At 37.5% G+C, this 21,730-nt stretch overlaps 1 long non-coding RNA gene across 1 annotated transcript in view; it reads left to right on the top strand.

Annotated features, from left to right (window-relative positions):
* The window catches only part of LOC146397059 (uncharacterized), a 510,989-nt gene that overhangs the window by 178,474 nt on the left and 310,785 nt on the right, over positions 1–21,730 (top strand). The gene's annotated exons all lie outside the window — the stretch shown is intronic.

Below are 21,730 nucleotides of genomic sequence, written 5' to 3'. Positions count from 1 at the left end.
CTCAGTGTGAAAGTTGGTGTCATGCAGATTTCAGCTTACATGGCCCTTCTTGAGAAAGGTAACTTAATTAATTGGGTCTAATTACGTTAGCTGGGTGTTCTGCTCACTCTAATTTACTGTATCTATTTCCCTAGGACTGTTGAAATATGGCACCACAAATTGTGTGGCTTGGCACAAGAGACGCTGATTAGCTCACAGTTCTGGCAAGCTAGAAGCCTTAAATCACAGTGTCAGCAGGGCTATGTTCTCTCTGAAGGCTCTGGGAAGGAAGATTTCTGTAGCTCTTCCGAGCTTCTACGGGTTCCCGGAGATGCTTGGCCTCCCTTGGCTTAGAGCAACCTCCTCCAGTTTCTGACTCCCTCTTCACCTGGCCATCTTCCCTCTGTACTTGTTTCCTCTGTGTGTTCACATGACCTTCTTATAAATATACCAGTCCCTGGACTTAGGGCCCACCCTAATCCAGATGATCTCAGCTTTACTTCACTAACACTATCTGCCAAGACCTTCCTTCTAAACGAGGTCACATTCTGAGGTCCCAGTAGAAATGCATTTTGGGGAGATGCAACCCACAGTACATATCATGGTCCATATTTCCTTCGCAGCACCCATCATGATCTGGAGTTATTATTAACAAGGTCTTCCTTGTTTACTGTTTGAATCCTTCCACCATGTTTCCTATTCTAGCACACTAAAATATTAGTTTTGTGAGAGTCTGGGACTTTTCCATCTTATTCCATACTGTAAGCCTGGCATTTAGTAAGAACTTAAAACTAGTCTTGTTCGATTAATTATTCAACTGATTTAGAGCTCAATTTTAATAGCATATCCCTGCTACAGTGTGTGTTCTTCCTTCTTTTTTTTTTTAATGGCTTTTCAGTTCTATTTGTCCTCAGCTAACCACCTAAAATCCTTTTGAGAAGAAGAGGTGGAGAAGAAATTGTGAGCAAATAAAAGGCAGTTGTTTGGAACTCACCATGTATTTTTCCTGCGGAATAATGTGATGAATAATGATGAGATTCCCAGGCCATCTTTTAAAGCTGGAAGTTTTTAAAGATAAAGCCTTTTAAACTTTAATGTACGAGAAATATTATATATTGGCAATGAACAAAACTAAAAAATGATGTATTCAGTGTAGTTTCTTTTACCATTGCAGATACCTGGCATAGAGTAGAAGCTAGGCAGTATCTGTTGAATGAATAATAAAAACAAAAGAAGCCACCAAGATACGTGGACCACTGTAGGTTCTCTTTTCTCACTAAAGAAAATATGGTGAGGTGTTGAGGGTGGAGTGGAGGCAAGATCTGAATTCTTTTTTTGTTGTTGTGTTTTTTGGTTTGTTTTTATTTCTGCCTTTATTTTTGTCTTTTTTCTTTTTAGGGCTACACCAGCAGCATATGGAGGTTCCCAAATCTGAATTCTTGACTTGTTGTTACTTTGGGCCATCTGCTGTTTTCAGCTCACCTGGAGAATGCTTTCCCGGGCTCTGGAGAGACCTTCAGGTTCAAATGTCCTTAACAGAGGCACAGCTTGGTCTAAGTCTTCCAAATCATATCTTTCCCTGAGCCCCTTGGTGTTATGCTGAGAATAGTGAAGAATTTGGAAGCAATCCTTCATGAAAATGAGTCTGAAACGTGGTATGGAAATGAAGCTGTGTCACAGTTTATACATTTACTTTATTTATTCACTTATTTATTTATTTTTACACGTCTTTAGAAATGACTCTTAGAGTTCCTGTTGTGGCACAGTGGGTTAAGAACCTGACAGTCTCCATAAGTGTGTGGATTCGATCCCTAGCCTCATTCAGTGGGTAAAGATCTGGTGTTGCTGCAGGCTGTGGCATCGTAGGTCACAGATGTGGCTTGGATCTGGTGTGGCTGTGGCTATGGCTCCAGCTGCAGCTCTGATTTGGCCCCTAGCCCAGGAACTTACATATGCTGCTAGTTCGGCCCTAAGGAAAAGGAAAAAAAGACTCTAAAAGGAAAAAAAAAAAAGTGAGAGGTAGGTATGAGATGGGAGTAAAAGGTAGAACGTCTATTGTGTTTGTTGTCTTATTTAAATAGATCACTAGAGAAACAAACTCTAGAATATTCTAGAAGGATTTTGCACTATAGTGGTAGAGCCTTTTACATCTCCTTTGCCCTTTTTAATGGAATAAAAGCCTTTAACTCTGGAATAGGTGAACCATCAAAGTTAAGTCACAGCCTCGGTACCCTTGAAAGAGGACATAGGATTGAGTGACAGTGACTGTTGAGTCCATGTTAGGAGTTCAGAGACACATTTCAGGGGTTCTGACAGATGACATCACCTACTGCAATGAACAATTATATTGGGAATAGAACAATAACTTTTCTCTTTATGACTGCTGCCTGAAGTCCCTGACATAACTCTCTGAAAAACATTTCCTTTTCAAAGGAAAAAGTAAACCATGTCCTATGGCCCTTGTGGAGTCAATTAAGGGCTGGAGTGACTGTGAGTGGTGTGATTGGGCCCCATCAGAGGAACACAGAGCTCTTCGCCTGTATTCTGTGTGTCACGTGAAAGCAATCAAGCAAATCCAGTGATTCACCTGACTATCCAGAGTCCTTACTAAAAGCAAGATTACGTAGAGCAGCATTAAGTTTCTTCCTGTACTTGATGATGTCTTTTAAGGGGCATCCTGCCCTTTTTTGGGGTTGATTTTTATTAATTGAGGGAACATGAGCTGTTTTACTAGATAAGCCCCACGTTCTATACAGAGCCAGGATTTGAACTCAGAAACTAGCTTCTTGGCCAGTTCTCCTGGCCACTTCATTTATGGAGCCCCATATCAGGTCCTAGAGAGGCAGAGCAGATCTCAAGATTGGCTGATTTAGTAAGTCAGTAGCTCTCATGTGCGCAGGTTCCTTGTGGATATCTCATCTACCATCTCTGCTCCACCTTTTGGAATGAAAAGAAAGAGGCCACCAGCAGCAGCTGAGATGATGCACTTCTTTATGTGTAACGGGGGGGAGGGACTAGTCTCTTTTTCTTATCCCTGAATCTGCCTCTCCTTAAGAGTCTTGAACTCAGACGGGCCCAATCTGCCTCCCATCCCTGAACCACAGGGAAGGGGATGGGTTAGCATGACTGGCTTAGTTTAGTCAATTGTTTGGTATGCAGTGGATGATGAAGGGTTAGCCACAAGGTCTCCTGCAGATGCCAGCATTTCTAGGTACAAACCTGATTCTGATTCATTCCCTTGTTAGCTTAGACAAGTGTTAGCTGGAAGTTCATAGTGTTTCCTTATAATGCAATGACATTTTAAAATATTGGAGCACATTTACATATGTTGTCTTATTTCCCAGCTACTAGGCAGGACACATTTTATGGCTCCTGCTTAAATGAGGAAATAGAGGATCAGGGAAGATGTATGTTTTTCAAAGTCATACCACACTGCTAGTTAGCATCGGAGCAGAGATTGAAACCTATTTCTCTTCACTTCTGGTATAGCCAGTTATATGTCTGTTTACTAGATACAAAGTCACACACTAATGAGCAGTTCTGGGTAGAGTAGGTATCTAATGAGGTCATTTTAGGTTGTTGATTTTACTTACTTTTAGATTTCTATACCAGGACTTGAGCATTTTATTTGTCTTAATTCTCCTAGGCAATTTCTAACTAGATTTTTGCCTCTTAGACCAAGCCTGAATGCTCTAGTTTTTCTATCCCCAAGGACTTCAGCAGTTAAAAATTCTTAATGCTGGAAGCTTTTTATGCATGAAGAAAAAGTTGAGGAAGAACATTACAGCAGCCAAATCTCCAGGATATGATGTACTTCCTCTGCAAGGAATTAAAACTTTTTGAACTTCTTTGTTTCATTAAAAGTATAAGAACAAGCATTAATTAACAGGAAAATTATTAAAATAATGCATAAAACATGTCCTGCTGGTGGCTGGAATCTGACAGTCTTAATTTTCTTTTTCTTTGGCTCTGTATGTTCTATAAATGGTACACAAAACATAACCAGCTTGCCACAAATTAATTTCATTTGGAGAATCTATGTGTAATAGGGGTGTGATTTTTAGAATTGTCATATTGAGAGATAGTGGACTTTACAATGCAACAAAGCAGTGTCAGAGGACCCTAGTAGAGCAGATTAAACACACACACACACACACACACACACACACACACACACACTCAACATGTGTGAATAAGCGAACTCTCACCTTTTTCAAATGACAAAAATAAAACCAAGACTGGTTCAAATTCTTATGGTCTTTTATGGCAGAGCCAAAGCCAAGATTCAACACTTTTGATTCCTAGTCTAGTGCTCATTTTACCAAGTTAGGAGTTGGGGAAAGCCCTTCATGCCAGTGACCCAAAGAAGGTAATTTAAATGAAATCTGTAAGTAGATAGTTATGCAGAGTTAGGGGAAAGATGCTCTTTATCTGGGCCGGTCCTTCCATGTGGGGTTTGATCAGACTCATGTGAGGATCACGATAGAATTAAGTTTCAGATTGGTAGAAGAAGCCAGGTAAGGATGTTAAGATGAGGGTTTCAAGGAGTCTTAGTTTTCAAACTGTCTGTCAATGCTTCCTATTGAGGAGTTCAGGGAGGTTCCTATAAATGAACAGATGATTTGCCTGGGCAAGAGTCTCCTGGAATGGTGAAGCTGAATTGATGGAAACTATGGGTTGTAAAGTTATGTTAATGCAGGAAAAGTAGACTACATAGTGTAAACAGCTTCAGTTTTCAGAAGGGGTGCAGATGTCTGGAGAGTGGGCAATTCAGAGAGCAGCCAACGAGATGAGCAGAGCGACTGGTGCCGAAGGATGCTCTCTCCACTTACCATTCCTTCTTGGGTGTGAAACTTTCTGTGGAAATCCTAAGAATTATTTCTACTGGAGAGTTTAGGATGTCAACTTTCCTTAGGCGCTAAGGAAATGAACCACAGCTTTAGAAACTTAAAACTTAGATATCTTCAGGACAAGGCTATGTGCTGAAACATTATTGAATAGCAAAACAAAACAAACCTAAGCAAAAAAAAACCCAGCTACAGCAGTAAGAACAACCAAAACACTGTTCATTTCAAATGAATATTTCATTTGCAACCTTTGGAAGCAATGGATGGTTAACTGGTCACTCCAAAATTGTTTTCGAATGATTGGTGTCTAGGTCACAGTTAATCCTTATAAATCTGTTAGTAGATGTAATACTTACCTATGGCTTATATTTTGCAGTTTAATGTCAGAAGGGCCCAAGAATAGGAGCGGGTCTACCTGCAGTATATTCCAGATGCAGTGGGTCAGTTGATCCCCTTCCAGTGAGTTCTCTAGAACCACTCTTGGTTTTGTACGTTCATTGGAATCACTGGGCTGGGCATCATAGTGAGGTTTAGTTGCAAAAGTCTAGAAAGAGTTAATGGTAGATTCTATTGTGAGGTTTTCAGTTTATCAGATACCTTTGTTATCTACTGTTTTCTTGTTTTTTGGGGGGTCCTTTACTTTAAAAATGCAAAACCAGTTGTTTGAGATCCTACCAGGTTAATTTCCTTTGTTTCTAGACTTCTTTTTATTGCAATCCCTATTCTTTCTTCATGATTCTGCTACAAACAATAAAAATAGAGGTAGCTTTGCTCTAATACCCAAGATTGCTCGGCCTGGAAGCACTGGACTTATTCAGGAGAAATTGGTTAAATTTCCACCTCTCCGTTTTTCTCCTCCCTCCATCACAATTTTCGGCTCTCAGATGAGACTTTGAATGTTGTGACATGGGGAAAACTCCAGTTTGCAGTAAGGAATTGGTGAAATCAACCCAGGAGGTCCAGAGCTGAAACCATTTCCAGGCAACTCCCTGGCACAGGAGCCAAGCAAACATTGCTGAAATGTTTAAGAAGGAATTGCCCCTCCCCCAGAGTCCCTTTTGACGTCTGTGTGGCTCAGATGAAGAAATTGAGGTCCCCTGTGCAGAAAGGAAAAGTGATTTGCTCCAGAAAACAAGAGTCTCTAACCTTTTCCAACATAAAAATTGCCATTGGCAAAACAATTGAATTGTAAGCCTTTTTTGCTACCTTCTTTGCTCAGAAATGTTATCATTAGTATGTGTAGTGATATTTGTGATTATTCACAGCATTAGAAACAACAGCTTGAGTACAGACTGTCTTTCTTCTGAGAATATCAAGCCACGTTTGGGTCTTTTATCTCAGCTGGCAGAACCTGACACATATCATGCTCATTCTGGCAGATCCAAGGCTTATTAATAAAATATTGATATGTGTTATGTATTTATTCATATTTCATTGTAAACATATTTACCAATTCTGTTCCTCTCAGATAAAACAGTTAATGAGTTCAAAGGAAAAAATGTCACGAGGGCAGCATTAGCTGCTGAAGATCAAATACAAATATCAGAAGGTAACACCAACTGTTTTCAAAGTTGTTCTTTCAGTATTTGAATAGTAATGTCATAGACTTCCTGCAGTCATTGAAGTCTCGAATCCTCATTGGATGGAGGGATTCTGTGAAACCTCCCCCTGCTGAAACCTTGGGAAACCTAACTAAACATTTCATATGTATAGGTGTTCCCTTCCTGTTTTTTCTCTAAAGATGGGAAGAAATGAAGTGCATTACATTAACAAGATTTTTTTTTTTTTTTTTTTTGTAAAAGAACAGAAACTCAATGTTGGAGGATCTCTTTTTTGGGGGTTATCTTCCCTGCCCCTGAACCTTAACTAATTGAAAAAAAATGCAAGACTGGCAAAACCAGTTTTTGAAAGTAATACTCTGACTGTATAAGAACAGTAGTCCACCTTGAGCAAGAGGCATGAAAACTAGAACCTCACCCACTGTTCCAGCTAGTTTTTTACCCGTTAAAGACAACCACTGCGCAGATGCACGTCTTTCTCTATTTCTTACCCTTACTGAACTCCAAACCTGCTCTGACTCCACATCTTCCCGTCCCAAGGAGCTGATGTACATCAACTGGATAAAGCCTCATGCTTTAAAAATGCTTTGACCCCTAGCCTGGGAACCTACTTATGCCACAGGTGCGGCCCTAAAAAAAAGGATTTTCTCATGCTTTGAAAATCCTTGTCACCTTAATAGCTCCTCTTGCTAATCCTGACTCATGCCTAAGGACTAGGTGGATGCCTGCCTTCTGTTCTCTCCCAGCCCATCCAGATAATCCTTTATTATGGCCTTTAGCATACTGATGACAATTGCCTCTGTTACTTTCAAGAGAACAGAAGTTCCTTGAAGGCATAAGTTCCGTGTGTTGAAGGGGAGGAGACACATATATTTCCCAAATGAATGAATGAATGAATGAACTGAGTTATGTAGACCTAAAGTGGTGGTACCTTCTTATTAAGCTTGCCTGTTTGAATTTAGCTATGCTTCTTAACCTGGCCAGACGTCAGGATTGAACTGGGTCAAAAGAATGTGTATATTGAGATTTAGGGTAACTGGAAAGCTGCTAGTTATCATCAATTGCTAAGGAAAACTCTCCAGATTTTACTTCCATGATTCAATTGTTACTTCATGATTCAGATGATGTTTAAAAAAAAAAAAAGTTAACTATTATTGATCAGTTCTTGGAAAATGACTGCTGGACATTCAACCTAGTACAAACATTCTCATCTTAGGGTTCTCTCTGTCCACCTTGCCCACCTTCTTCCCTCTGAGTTGTTTCGGCAGCCTTAAATATCATGGATGTTTTAAAATTCCTGCACAGGCTCAGTAGTATTGACTTGATGAGTGCTGGTTCCTCTGGATGAATGAGTGCTATCATTTTCTAGGCTGGCTGTTACTTTGAAGATCCACGTCTTTAAAATATGAGTCAGTACCCTTGGGCATGAGGTCTTGACAGGTCTAATTTCTTAGCCTTTGCTAGGAAAAAGGCTTCTGTCTCTTTTGCTTTCTCAGTTATAGTATATGGCTCTTTGGAGTTCAAGTGACCAGCTAAAACATGGCACATGTTTGAATGAGAGGAAAAGAGACAAAGGTCATAGTCATTGTAATAAGTCATGATAGAAATGAGACCAGGTGTCATCAGAGGTTAGATGAGCAGCAAAGCTCTCTCAGTCGTATTTGGTGCCCTCTGTTCCTCCTTTTCATCATTTGTCTTTTCCTTAACTTTGTCCTGACAGAAAAATCCCCCAAATGATGTCATCAGAATTTATCATTCATGTGTGTGTATATATATATATGACTGAGTCACTTTGCTGTATAGCAGAAATAGGCACAACATTGTAAATCAACTATTATTTTATTTTTTGTTTTTTTTTAGGGCCGCACCTGTGGCATAAGTAGGTTCCCAGGCTAGGGGTCAAATAGGAGCTGCAGCTGCCGGCCTATACCACAGCCACAGCAACTCAGGATCTGAGCTGTGTCTGTGACCTACACCACAGCTCACAGCAACGCTGGATCTTAGCCAACTGAGCAAGGCCAGGGATTGAACCTGCATCCTCATGGATGCTTGTCAGATTCATTTCCCCTGAGGCATGATGGGGGACTCCTGCTAAGATTCTTTAATATGCTAATATTTATGGTGAATCTCAAAGGGAGGGGATTAATGTGGATTATCCCCAAATTTAATTAGGATTGTCTCCCTTCCCATTCCACCTCCACCCCACCCCCACCCCTACCCCCTGCCAAGCATTTTAGTAGATTAGCTTGTGAGGAACAAACTTGGGAATATTACGACACCAACAAAACCTCCTTATAAGAAATGTTTTGCAGCCAGATGCTTAGCATTAAAGGACTAGGGATTTTTAATCTTGGAATTATTGGTGATGAATAGTTTGACTAACCTGCCATAGTTTTCAAGGGGTGAGAAACTCTGAACCATTGTGAGGTCATAGCTTCAGCCTTACTGTGGATGACAGTCCTACTGTGGATGATGGCTTTGGTGAGCAGACAGTTACTCAAATGGTGGGATAACCTCAGTCACTAAGACCCTGGCAAAGAAGTAAGAGCGAGGGTCAACACAGAAACATTGTAAACCTTGTGGCTTTGATCAGAAATGTAACACTTTGCAATCTAGAAAGACTGCTATGATTCCCATTTAATAAATAAGGTAACTAGAGCTTTCAGAAAGGTTAAGTGAAGTATCCAAAGTCACATGGCTAAAAACTAAGTCGAGGGCCATGGGCTTTATCCCCCTTCTAGTCCAGTGCTCTTTGCTCTGCTCTGCATTGCTGTGTGATGCAGGAGCGAGGGGATTGTCGTTAATTAGAGAGGGAATCTGGGGGTTTGTATTATGGCTCTTACCTTGGTGTATCTTTGGATAGAAATAAAAGTCTGTTGGTTTCCCATTTCTGTCATGTTCTTACTCTTTTTTCCTTAACCACATTATGGTAGCCATGGCAGTGAATGAGATTTTCATCCCAACATGTCTTATGTCGTGACCTCTTCTCTCTACTCATTTATATCTTTGTGAGAAATCCAATTTGTGGACCACATGTTTTTTGTCAGGGAGGGTCTTGAGTTAAAATTTCTTTCTTCTTCTTGAACTAAAGGAGCAGGGGCAATAGGGGTGTTTACTTAAGCCTTAGGTATTTTAAATAGAGAAAGCTTAATGATCTAAATAGAGAACTAGGAACAAGTTTTCTTGCCATATCTGGGAAGAAAACCCATTGGAGACCTTTAGAAAGAAAGTAGAATGAATGATGAAAAGCTGGCCTCAGAGTTTTTCTTGCCTTAGAGTTTCTGTACAATAAATATTTGTACTATGTCACTAACACAGTTCAACTGTATGTCACTTAGTCTTTCTCTAATTTTTTTGTAGTTTTCAATATGTCCAATTCTCTGAAGATGATTTTAAGAGATTGGGACAAATGACAAATGGCTTTCTGAACCTTGAAAGTAAAATAAAAAGAAAACAAGGACTTAGTCACATGGAAATTCTGATTCTTGGAAGTGGAGTACGATGCAGTGGTTCTTAGGCCACGTTCTCCCATGAGACACAGGATGGATAATGCTTCATGATGCCTGTTGGCCTACCTAACACTGATTGCCGTGTCACTTCCCTCTGTTTTATTCAAGAGGATCTATTCTACTAAAAAGTAATTGTTTGCAAATTTAGCAATTTATCACTCGTTATTTTATTTTTTTAAAGTGTGTATGTAAAATTACTCTTCATCAATCAGGAAACCCAAATGCTGTATGAAGACAGGACAATATTACTGATTGAGAATCAACATGTCTTAAAGGCTGTTTCAGTATTTCCATGTCAATGGAATAAACCACACACAATAACATTTTAATGTAAAATTCACGCACAATTTGGAGTTTTCTCTACAACCAAAATGTTGATTTAACATTTCTGTATTATGGGGGCAAATCCTGCCAACAATGAATGTTTTGCTTCTCTGTTATAGTCAAGATTCTGAGTTCTTTTTTTTTTTTTAAGAGTATAGTTGATTTACAGTTTTGTGTCAGTAGTTACAACAGAAATTGACACTAATGTTACTTTAAATCAATACATTAACAATAATGTTTAAAAATAATTCAGTGCTAAAGATTCCTCTCTAATTGCACTGAATGATTCTATATGTTTGTAAACTTTTTAGCTATGTACAGAGATAAGTAAAAGCTTCCCTTCCCCCCTACTCTCTCCTCCCAATTCTGTTCCCTTCCCAAAGCAATCACTATTTATGGTTTTCTTTCTTCAACAGGAGAACATTTAGGGGTTGTTGTTGTTGTTGCTGTTTTTACCTTTACAAACAATGCTGCATTTTGTGCACATGGCCAGTATTTCCCAGTCTGAAGAGAGTGCCTGTTTTAAACTTTGACAAATGCTGCCAATACTGCCAAAGGACTAGAGCAACATACCCAGGCATCAAAGTCTAAGAGATGACCCCTTGCCCCCTGCTTTGCCAATACTGAGTGTTATCACTCTGTATTTTTCTAATTTGGTGGTAGAATGATGGCAGGGTTGTTTCAATTTGCATTTGCTTGGCCACTAGCGAGAAAAATAAAATCTTAATAATCTTTTTGGCCATTTTTCTTTTCGTAGGAATTCACTTTTTGGAACTCGGCTGGTTACTTACCTGTTGTGTCTCAACTCCAAATCCATTCTTTGCATTCTGCTCTGTTCTCCTGGAACTGGAATTGTGAAAACTGGATTCCTCTGTAATCTTTGCTTCCTTGGGTCTATGATTAGGAGGAAGTCTATACTACAGGGAGATTGGAAAGTGGGAGAAAGGGAGAAGGGACCTCATGTTGCTATTAGCCTTTATCGTCCAGCAGTAGTTGGCTCCAGCGACTGGCTTCCTGCAGCCTCCCCAGAGCAAGACACATCACTCTTCCCCTGACATTTGCACCACCACCTCAGGTTCTGGTCGTCCTACCTCTTATTTTCTTGTGCCTCCAGGACTAGCAGTGATATTGACTTCCTATTTTATCTAGGTTCCCTCAGTGTCTCCTCTTTCTTCCTTCAGCAGTCCAACGCTTGGGTAACCAATTTGCTGTATGAAGTCTGCTGTTTGAAACATCTAATGTGTTTCTTTCTGGTCTCCTCACTGACCTTTGACTACTGGCTGATTTTTTAGTTAGGATTTCTGTATTACTCATACTAGTTTGCAAGAGCTTTTTCTGATTTAATACTTTGTTTTAAATTTTGTAACTACATTCTCCCAGTCATCCACTTGTCTTTTAGCTTAGCCTACATTGTCTTTTTTCTTGCAAAAGTTTTATAATTGGGTGGGCGGGGGTTAAATCCTGTTCTTTATTTCTGAATCTTATGTTTTGCTAAAACGAAACAAAAAAACCCCTCTATCTTGTAGTATAAGACATATTTTTCTATATTCTTATGTCTTATGGTTGTCTTTTTTATATCTAGATTTTCAATTCATATCAAACTTACGTTTGTGTAATGATGGAAGCTAATAACCTTTTTCCCCCAAAATTAACAGCCACTTGTCATGACTTAGTTATTGAATGGTTGGTACAATCCCAACTATTTGAAATGTCATGATTGTTATATGCAAAATTTCCATTTTCTTTTGTTTGAGTCTTTGCTTGAATTCCCTAGAAAACACAAAAGCGTGAGTCAAAGATTATATGAAAATGATTTAGTAGTGGATGCAAGCCTTGGCCCTCAGAATGTGGGGAAATGAAAGGTCATGAGAAAAAAAAGGAGAGGAAGTAAGTACAAAGCAGTTAATTACTGAACTGGCCACAGCCTCAAAAAAAAAAAAAAAAAAAAAGATTATTTCTCAGTCTTTTGGGGCTGGCAACAGCATAAATAATGGCTGTGTCTTGGTATCGTCTGTTGGAGGCAAGAAGATGAGAAATTTATGTACAGGCTTCTTTCTGAATCTTGTCCGTTATCTCTCATTGGTCAGATTTTGCCCCACTATAGTTAACTTTGGAGCACTTTCCTGTTCTCTGAACCACTGGTGATCTAAAACAAATAGACCACTATTTCTTCAGCAGAAATGGGTTTATTCAGACTCAGCAAAGAATTGTAGTTCAGGGTCTATAATCATGGTGAACCCTGTGCAAGAGGAACACTCTTCTGTAGAGAGAAAAAGGAAGTTAGGAGGGCTGTAGTAAACAGGGCCCATGGCTTTTCATTGGCTAGGAGGTGACAGTCTTTCATTGGCTGAGCTCTTGCTAGGAAAGAAAAGAAAATCTTTCTTCTTCCTGTTGGACTCTGCCATTATCTTACGGTGTGAGAACTCTCCCTTGTCTTTGAGTTTTGTTCAATTGAGGTTTCTGCTTATTGACTTTTTCACACTATCACCCCCATTTTCGGTTTCCAAGGAAGTCAGAGCAGCTGTGGATAAGACACAGTCAATCTTGGGCCAGTGACTGGGACCTCACTGCAGCAGGCACAAGGATGCTATGCTGGAACCCAGCAGTAAGTCTCTCAAGAAAAATGAGACATACATCAGTATTAGAAGAAAAGTGATGGCTGGGGGCTCCAGGGTCTCCACTGAGCAAAAAGTCCAGACATGGGGAGCAGGTGTATCTGACTGAAATTTAGGGATGTGCATACCCTCTACACTGTGGATCAAGAGAGTACAAATGGATCTGTTTCTGTACTCTACAGTCTGTTCTATTGATCCATTTTTCAATGTCTTTATATTTGATGACTCCATGTTTGGAAAAAGATCTTTCTCACTTCTTTGTATTTTACAGTCTGCATAATACAGGATCATAAATCTTCTTGAGATTTTTATTAGAAACGAGTGATTTCTTGATTAATTTAAATAGAACTGACATTTTAAAATCTTTTCACGCAGGCAAATAACCTCTCTTTCCATGCATTGGGTGTTATTTGAGCTTGTACAATTAAAAAAATGTTTCCTTCCCATCTTGCATATGACTTGTTGATTTTTTTTTAATTCCTTATTTTTCTTGTATTTTATAATTTTTTTTCACATGATGTTATTTTCTACTTGATTATTTCTGGCTTTTTGTATGTTGTTATTATTCAATTCAGTCAATTCCCCGATCTTTCCTATTAGTAACAATAGTTGGCCAGTGTTTTTTTATTGGATTTTTATGTAGATGAAAGCATTGATAGCTTTATCTCTTCTTTTCACTGTTTATATACTTTGTTTCTATTTGTAATTTATTTACTCATTCTCCAGTTCAATTTTTGTTAGTAAGTGTAATCCTTAATCCTTTTGAGAAAATGCTTCTGGGAATGTTTTACCTTTAAAAAATGTTTGCTTAGATTTTTTAAGAAATATTTATAGATCTAAGGAAAGTAGATAGTTTATCAAACTAGCTTATTGAGAGGTTCATTGATTTGAAAATACAAAATATTAAATTTTATTTAATATTTTATAGAATCTTTTTATTAATGTGAGTATATTGTTCTTGTACTTATAATCAGCTAGTTGTAATTTTTTTTTTTTTTTTTTTTTTGCTTTTTAGGGTCATACCCACAGCTTATGGAAGTTCCCAGGCAGTGGTTGATTTGGAACTACAGAGCCACAGCAATGCAACACAATGTGGGATCTGAGCTGAAACTGCGACCTACACCACAGCTCATGGCGATGCTAGATCCTTAACCCACTGAGTGAGGCCAGGGATTGAACCTGCATCCTCATGGATACTAGTTTGGTTCGTTTCTGCTGTGCCACAACAGGAACTCCCTAGTTGTAATTTTATAATAGTAGATTTCCTAATGTTAAGCATCCTTTCATTATTGGGACATAATAGTTATAATTTATTTTCCTTTAGTACACCACTAGATTGGGTTTACTAACATTTATTTAGGATGAGAAAGATATAAACTTGAGTGTAATTGACCTACTTTTTCTACTTTTGTTTTTTCTATATGTGTGGTAAGTACTGGGTTGAACTGGGTTTTTACATTGAGTTGACAAGGTTTCTAAGTTTTCTATTCTTGAAGAGTTTATAACAATAGGAATTACCTATTTTCTAGAAAGTTTTGAAGAACTAACCAAGGAGACCATTTAGGTGTGGTAAAAATAGAAAACTTACTACTTTTTTTTTTTTTTTTTTGGTCTTTTTATGGCCGCACCAGCGGCATATGGATGTTCACAGGCCAGGAGTCGAATCGGAGCTGTAGCTGCTGGCCTAGCACAGCCACAAGTAACTCGGGATCTGAGCCCCATCTTCAACCTATACCACAGCTCATGGCAAGCCAGATCCTTAACCCACTGAGCAAGGCCAGGGATCAAACCTGTGTCTTCATGGATACTAGTCAGGTTTGTTTCTGCTGAGCTGCCACGGGAACTCCAAAAACTTACTACTTTTAAAGTAACTCTATAGCTATTGGTTTCTTGAGTTAAATTTGTAATTTATATTTTTCTATAAATTCAGTTATCTCAATACTTTTCAAATAATTTTTATAATATTATATAGTATATACTTTTGAAAATCTTCTGTATTTTAGTTATGACTATCTTTCTCATTCCCAGATTTTGTGACTTATTTTTTTTTTTTTCCCTCAAGCAGTTATCCTAAAATTTTGATCAATTCTTTGGTTTTAGAAACAAAAGCAGGGAATTCCCTTCGTGGCTCAGTGGCTAACGAATCCGACTAGGAACCACGAGGTTGGGGGTTCGATCCCTGGCCTCGCTCAGTGGGTTAAGGATCTGGCGTTGCTGTGACTGTGGTGTAGGTTGCAGACACGGCTTGAATCATGTGTTGCTGTGGCTTTGGTGAAGGCCTGCAGCTACATCTCCGATTAGACCCCTAGCCTGGGAACCTCCATATGCTGCAACCACAGCCCTAGAAAAGTCAAAAGACCAACAAACAAACAAACAAACAAAACAAAACAAGACAAAAGCAGGAGTTCCTGTTGTGGAGCAGTGGAAACAAATCCAATTAGTATCCATGAGGATGCGAGTTCGATCCTTGGCCTATCTTAACGGCCTGGGGATCTGGCGTTGCCATGATCTGTGGTGTGGGCTGCCATGAGCTGTGGTTGCAGGTACAGCTCAGGTCCTGCATTGCTATGGCTATGGTGTAGGCCAGCAGCTGCTGCTCTGATTCTACCCCTAGCCTGGGAACTTCCATATGCCGTGGGTGTGGCCCTAGAAAGCAAAGGAAAATAAAAATAAAAAAATAAAAACACAAGCAATTTTTAATCAATTGAGACTTTTTTGGCTTGGCATTTTATATTTATATATGCTTTTATTCTTATTAAGTATTTATTTCTATTTAAATTTGTATTATAGTTCTTTCTTAGCTTTCAGTGTTGAATGAAAACTTCATTTCCAGTTGAATGACTGGAATTATGACTCTTTATCTTCCTATAAATATGGCTTTAGTCTCATTCAGTGGATTTACTATGTAATGCTCACTTTGCCATTTACTTAAAATATATTTTAATTTAAATTTTGATTTCCATTTTTAGTAGCTTATTGAGGTATAATTGGCATCTGCCCATAGGTAAAATGTAAAATTTGACAAGTTTCATATATTTACATTCATTAAACCACCACCACAATCAAAATAATGAATGTATCTACTATCCTCATTTTTTTTCTTTCCTCTTGTGATTCCTCTCTTCTGATTACTCACATGCAACCTCTGATTTTCTTCCTGTCTCTACAAATGAGTTTGATTTTTCTAGAATTTTTTATAAGTGGAATCTTAATACATTCTTTTTGTCTGGCTTCTTTCATTCGTCATAGTTATTTTGACATTCATCCATGTTGAGCTCCTGCTTTTTCATTTAATATTACATTGTTTGGATATACCACTATTTATCCAGTAGACATTTGGGTTGTTTTCAGTTTGAGATTATTACAAATTAATATGTCCTTATATGGCCATATTTCTCTTAGAAAATATCTATGAGGGGAATGTATATATGGGCACATGTATAACTTTTAAAAACACTACCGAGTTATTTTCCAAAGTGCACCTGAAATTAATACAAAATTGTAAGTCAACAATAAAATTTAAACAAAACGAAGTGGTTATATCATATTACATTTTTACCGGTAGTATATGAGATTTCTAGTTACTCTAGTTTCATAAACATTTAATATTGTTGGTCTTTTGAAATTTGAATGTTCTAGTAGGTATGTAGTATGTAGTAACATCTGATTATGGTTTTCATTCTTTATATTTTCCTAATGACAAATGATGCTGAATATCTTTTCATGTGTTTAATTGCCATCTGCACATCTTTGGTAAAGCATCTGTTCAAATATTTGTCCATTTTTTATTGGGTTTTGTTTGCTTAAGTTGTGAGTTCTTTATATATTCTAGACACATGGCCTTTGTCAGATCTATGACTTAAAAAGATTTTCTTCTAGCCCATGCCACCAGTTTTAGTCTCTAAAAGCTGTTTTTTGTTTTTGTTTTTGTTTTTTAAAGAGAAGAAGATCTTAATTTGATAAAGTTCAGTTTATCAAGTGTTTCCTTTATGGATTGAACTTTTGGTATTGTGTCATTTTGCTTTACCTATTTTCATAAATATTTTCTCTATGTTTTCTAAATGTGGTGTAGTTCTGCGATCTATTTTGAGTAGATCTTATATATGATATGGAGTTTGGATTTACCTTTTCTTATTGATATCAAATTTTAAGCACTAATTGCTGAAAAGACTACCATTTCTTTGTTTAATTGCCTTTGCACCTTTGTCCAAAGTCAAGTGATTGTATGTGTGTATGCACACCTTACTCCAGTATCACATTATATCTTGATTATTGTCTTGATTATTGCAGATTTACGTTAAGTTCCAAATCAGGAATTTATTGTACCCCACATTCTTGTTCATCATGGTTGTTTTGTCAATTCTAGGTCCACTGTATTTTCACATGAATCTTAAAAGCAGCTTGTCACTGTCTATATCAAAAGCCTGTGGGCATTTGGATTAATGTTGCATGGAATCTACCATCAATTTTCGGTGAATGAATGTCTAAAAAATATTAAATCTTCTGAAATAATATTAATTTATTCAGGGCTTCTTTAACTTTGCATAGCATTTTTTGTTTTTAGTTTCCAGTGTGTAATCCTTACATATCTTCGATTTATTACTATGTACGACATGATTTTGATGCTATTATAAATGGCATTGGTTTTTAATTTAAATTTATGATTGTTTAAGGCTATATAATAGAAATATAACTTGAGTATTATTAATATAGGCTAGATCACATTCTGGGGCACAAATCAAGCCTTGGTAAATTTAAGAGAATTAAAATCATATCGGAGTTCCTGCTGTGGCTCAGTGGTTAATGAATCCAACTAGGAAGCATGAGGTTGCGGGTTTGATTCCTGGCCTTGCTCAGTGGGTTAAGGATCTGGCGTTGCCATGAGCTGTGGTGTAAGTTGCAGATGTAGCTTGGATCCTGCATTGCTGTGGCCTCTGGCATAGGCCAGAGGCTACAGCTCTGATTCAACCCCTAGCCTGGGAACCTCCATATGCCACAGGAAGCGGCCCTAGTAGAAAAGGCAAAAAGACAAAAAATTAAAAAAAAAATCATATCAAGCATCTTTTCTGACCACAACACTATACAACTGGAAGTCAACAACAACAGAAAAAAAATTGGGAAAAAAAACCATGTAGAGACTAAGCAATATGCTACTAAGCAACCAATGCATCACTGAAAAAAATCAAAGAGTAAATTAAAATATACCTAGAAGCAAATGACAGCAAAGATACAACAATCCAAAACCTATGGGATGCAGCAAAAGCAGTTCTAAGAGGGAAGTTTATAGCAATACAAGCCTACCACAGGAAACAATAAAAATCTCAAACAACCTAACTTTACACTTAAAGCAACTAGAGAAAGAAGAATAGACAAAACCCAGAGTTAGCAGAAGGAAAGAAATCAAGATCAGAGCAGAAATAAATAAAATAGAAATAAAGAAAAGCATAGGAAAAAGTAAAAAACTAAAAGATTGTTTTTTGAAAAGATCAAAAAAATCAATAAACCCTTAGTGATACTCATCAAGAAGAAAAGAGGACTCAATAAAATTAGAAATGAAACAGAAGTTAAAACAGACATCACAGGAATTCAGAGGATCATGAGACTAGTATAAGCAGCTACATGCCAGTAAAATGGAAAATCTAGAAGAAACTGACAAATTTTTAGAAAAGTACAATGTTCTAAGATTTAACATTGTTTAGATATTCATTCCCCCAAAACTGATGGTAGATTCCATGAAATATTCATCAAGTATGAATGAACCAATCACAAGTACTGAAATTGAAACTGTGATTAACAAATTTCCAACAAACAAAAGTCCAGGACGAGATGGCTTCACAGGCAAATTCTATCAAAAATTTAGAGATGAGTTAAAACCTATCCTTCTGAAACTATTCCAAAAATTGCAGAGGAAGAAATACTCCCAAACTCATTCTATGAGGCCACTGTCACCCTGATACCAAAACTAGACAAAGATACCACAAAAAAGAAAATCATAGGTCAATATCATTGATGAATATAGATGCAAAAATCCTCAAAAAACTACTAGCAAGCCCAATCCAGCAATACATTAAAAGGATTGTACACATGATCAAGTGGGATTTATCCCAGGGAATCCAAGGATTTTTCAATATCTGCAAATCAATCATTGTGATACACCATATTAACAAACGAAAGAATAAAAACTATCTGATCCTCTAAATAGATGCAGAAAAAAGCTTTTTACAAAATCTAACCCCTATTTCTGAAAAAAGCCCTCCAGAACGTGGGCATTGAGAGAACCTACTTCAACATAATGAAGGCCGTATATGACAAACCCACAGCTAACATTATTCTCAATGGTAAAAAGCTGAAAAAATTCCCACCAAGATCAGGAACAGGACAAGGATGTCCACTTTCACCACTATAATTCAGCATAGGTTTGGAAGTTCCAGACATGTCAATCAGAGAAGAAAAAAAAAATGAATCTAATGGGAAAGGAAGAAGTGAAACTATCATTGTTTGCAGATGACATGATACTATACCTATAAAGTCCTGAAGATGCTACCAGGAAACTGTTAAAGCTCATCAATGAATTTGGTAAAGTTAAAAGATTAGAAATATAGTTGATTTCTGTGTTTTAATTTTTTTATACTAACAATGAAAGATCAGAAAGAGAAATTACAGAAACCATCCCATTTACCATCACATCAAAAAGAATAAAATACCTAGGAATAAACCTTCCTAGAGTGACAAAAGACCTATACTCTGAAAACTAAGACATTGATGAAAGAAATCAAAGAAGACACAAACATATGTAAAGATAATACCATGCTCTTGGACTGGAAGAGTCAATACTGTCACAATGACTATACTACCCAAGGCAACCTACAGATTCAGTGCAATCCCTATCAAGTTACCAATGATAATTTTCACAGAACTAAAAATATTTTAAAGTTTGTTCTGCCACACAAAAGACACAGAATAGCCAAAGCCATCCTGAAAAAGAAAGATGGAGCTGAAGAATAGTCTTCTTGACTTCAGATTATACTGTCAAGCTACAGTCATCAAAACAGTATGGTTCTGTTGCAAAAACCAAAATATTAGATTAATGGAATAGGATAGAAAGCCTAGAATTAAACCCACGCAGCTATGACAAAGGAGGCAAGAAAACACAATGGAGAAAAGACAGTCCCTTCAATAAGTGGTGCTGGGACAGCAACATGTAAAAGAAGGAAATTAGAACACTTCCTAACACTATACACAAAAATAAGCTGAAAATGGATTAAATACCTAAATTTAAGACTGAATACTATGAATCTCTTAGAGGAAAATATAGGCCTAACACTCTGTGACATTAAACTACAGACCCATCTCCTAGAGTAATGATAATAAAAATAAAAATAAACAAATGGGACCTAATTAAACTTAACAGTTTTTGTACAGCAAAGGAAACCCTATTCAAAATGAAACAACAACCCACAGAATGGGAGAGAATATTTCAAATGAAGTGACTGGCAAGGGATTAATCTCCAAAACATATAAACACCTTCTGCAGCTCAATACCAAAAAAACAAACAACCCCATAAAAAAATGTGCAGAAGATCTAAACAGTTGTCCAAAGAAGACATACAGGTGGCCAAAAACACATGAAAATATATTCAACTCACTAACTTTTAGAGAAATACAAATCAAAACTACTATGAGGTACCACTTTACACCAGCAAGAATGGCCATCATAAAAATGTCTACAAAAAATAAATGCCAGAGAGGGTGTGGAGAAAAGGAGAAAACTGTTGGTGGGAATGTAAATTGGTACAAGCACTATGGAAAACAGTGTGGAGGTTACCATATGATCCAGCAATCCCACTCCTGGGCCTCTATCTGTAGAAAACTATGACTTGATACATGTACTCCAGTGTTCATTGCAGCACTATATATATAACAGCCAAGACATGGCAGCAGCCTAAATGTCCATCAACAGTAGAGTGGAGTGGATAAAGAAGATGTGGTACATATACACAATGGAATATTACTCAACTATAAAAAGCAATGAAATGATGGCATTTGCAGCAACATGGATGGACCTAGAAATTATCATGCTAAGTGAAGTTAGCCAGACAGTGAGACACAAACATATTTACATGTAGAGTCTAAAAAAAAGGATACAATGAACTTATTTGCTAGAACAGAAACTGACTCACAAACTTTGGAAAACTTGTGGTTACCAAAGGAGACAAGTTGTGGTGGGAGAGGGATGGGCTGGGGGTTTTGTATGGAAATATTGTAAAATAAGGTTGTGAAGATGGTTGCACAACTATAAATATAATAAAATTTATTGATGTAAAAAAACAAGGGAGCAGCTTGTGGCAATGCAAGATCCTTAACCCACTTAGTGGGGCCAGGGGTCCAAGCCACATCCTCAAAAAAAAAAATTACCAAATAATGACTATATTTCACCTGTGCTATACAATATTACCTTACTGCTTATCTATTTTATACATAGTAGTTTATATCTCTTAATCACATTCCTCTATTCTGCCCTCCCCCCTTCCCTCGCTCTGGTAGTAACCACTAGTTTGTTTTCCATAGCTTGAGTCTGTCTCTGTTTTGTTATATACATCGATCTGTTTTATTTTTTACATTCCACAGATAAGTGATAAAATGAAGCATTTGGCAGTATTTGTCTTTCTGTTTGAGCTATTTCATTAAGCACGGTACTCTAGGTTTATCCACACAGTTGCAAATGGAATTATTTCTTTTTTTATGGATGAGTCATATTGCATTTCGTGTGTGTATGTGCACATAGATTTTTTTAAGGGCCACCCACAGCATTTGAAGGTTTCCAGGCTAGGGATCCAGTTGAAGCTGTAGCTGCAGGCCTATGCCACAGCCATAGTAATGTTGGATCCTAGCCACAT

This window comes from Sus scrofa, chromosome 14, assembly GCF_054392235.1.
Source record: "Sus scrofa isolate SSC_HxYL_T2T_F1_AM1 chromosome 14, Sscrofa_HxYL_maternal_Yorkshire_Landrace_v2.0, whole genome shotgun sequence".
Classification (NCBI taxonomy): domain Eukaryota; kingdom Metazoa; phylum Chordata; class Mammalia; order Artiodactyla; family Suidae; genus Sus; species Sus scrofa.
The sequence above is the reverse complement of the archived record's forward strand: the minus strand, read 5'-3'. Positions and strand labels throughout refer to the sequence as shown.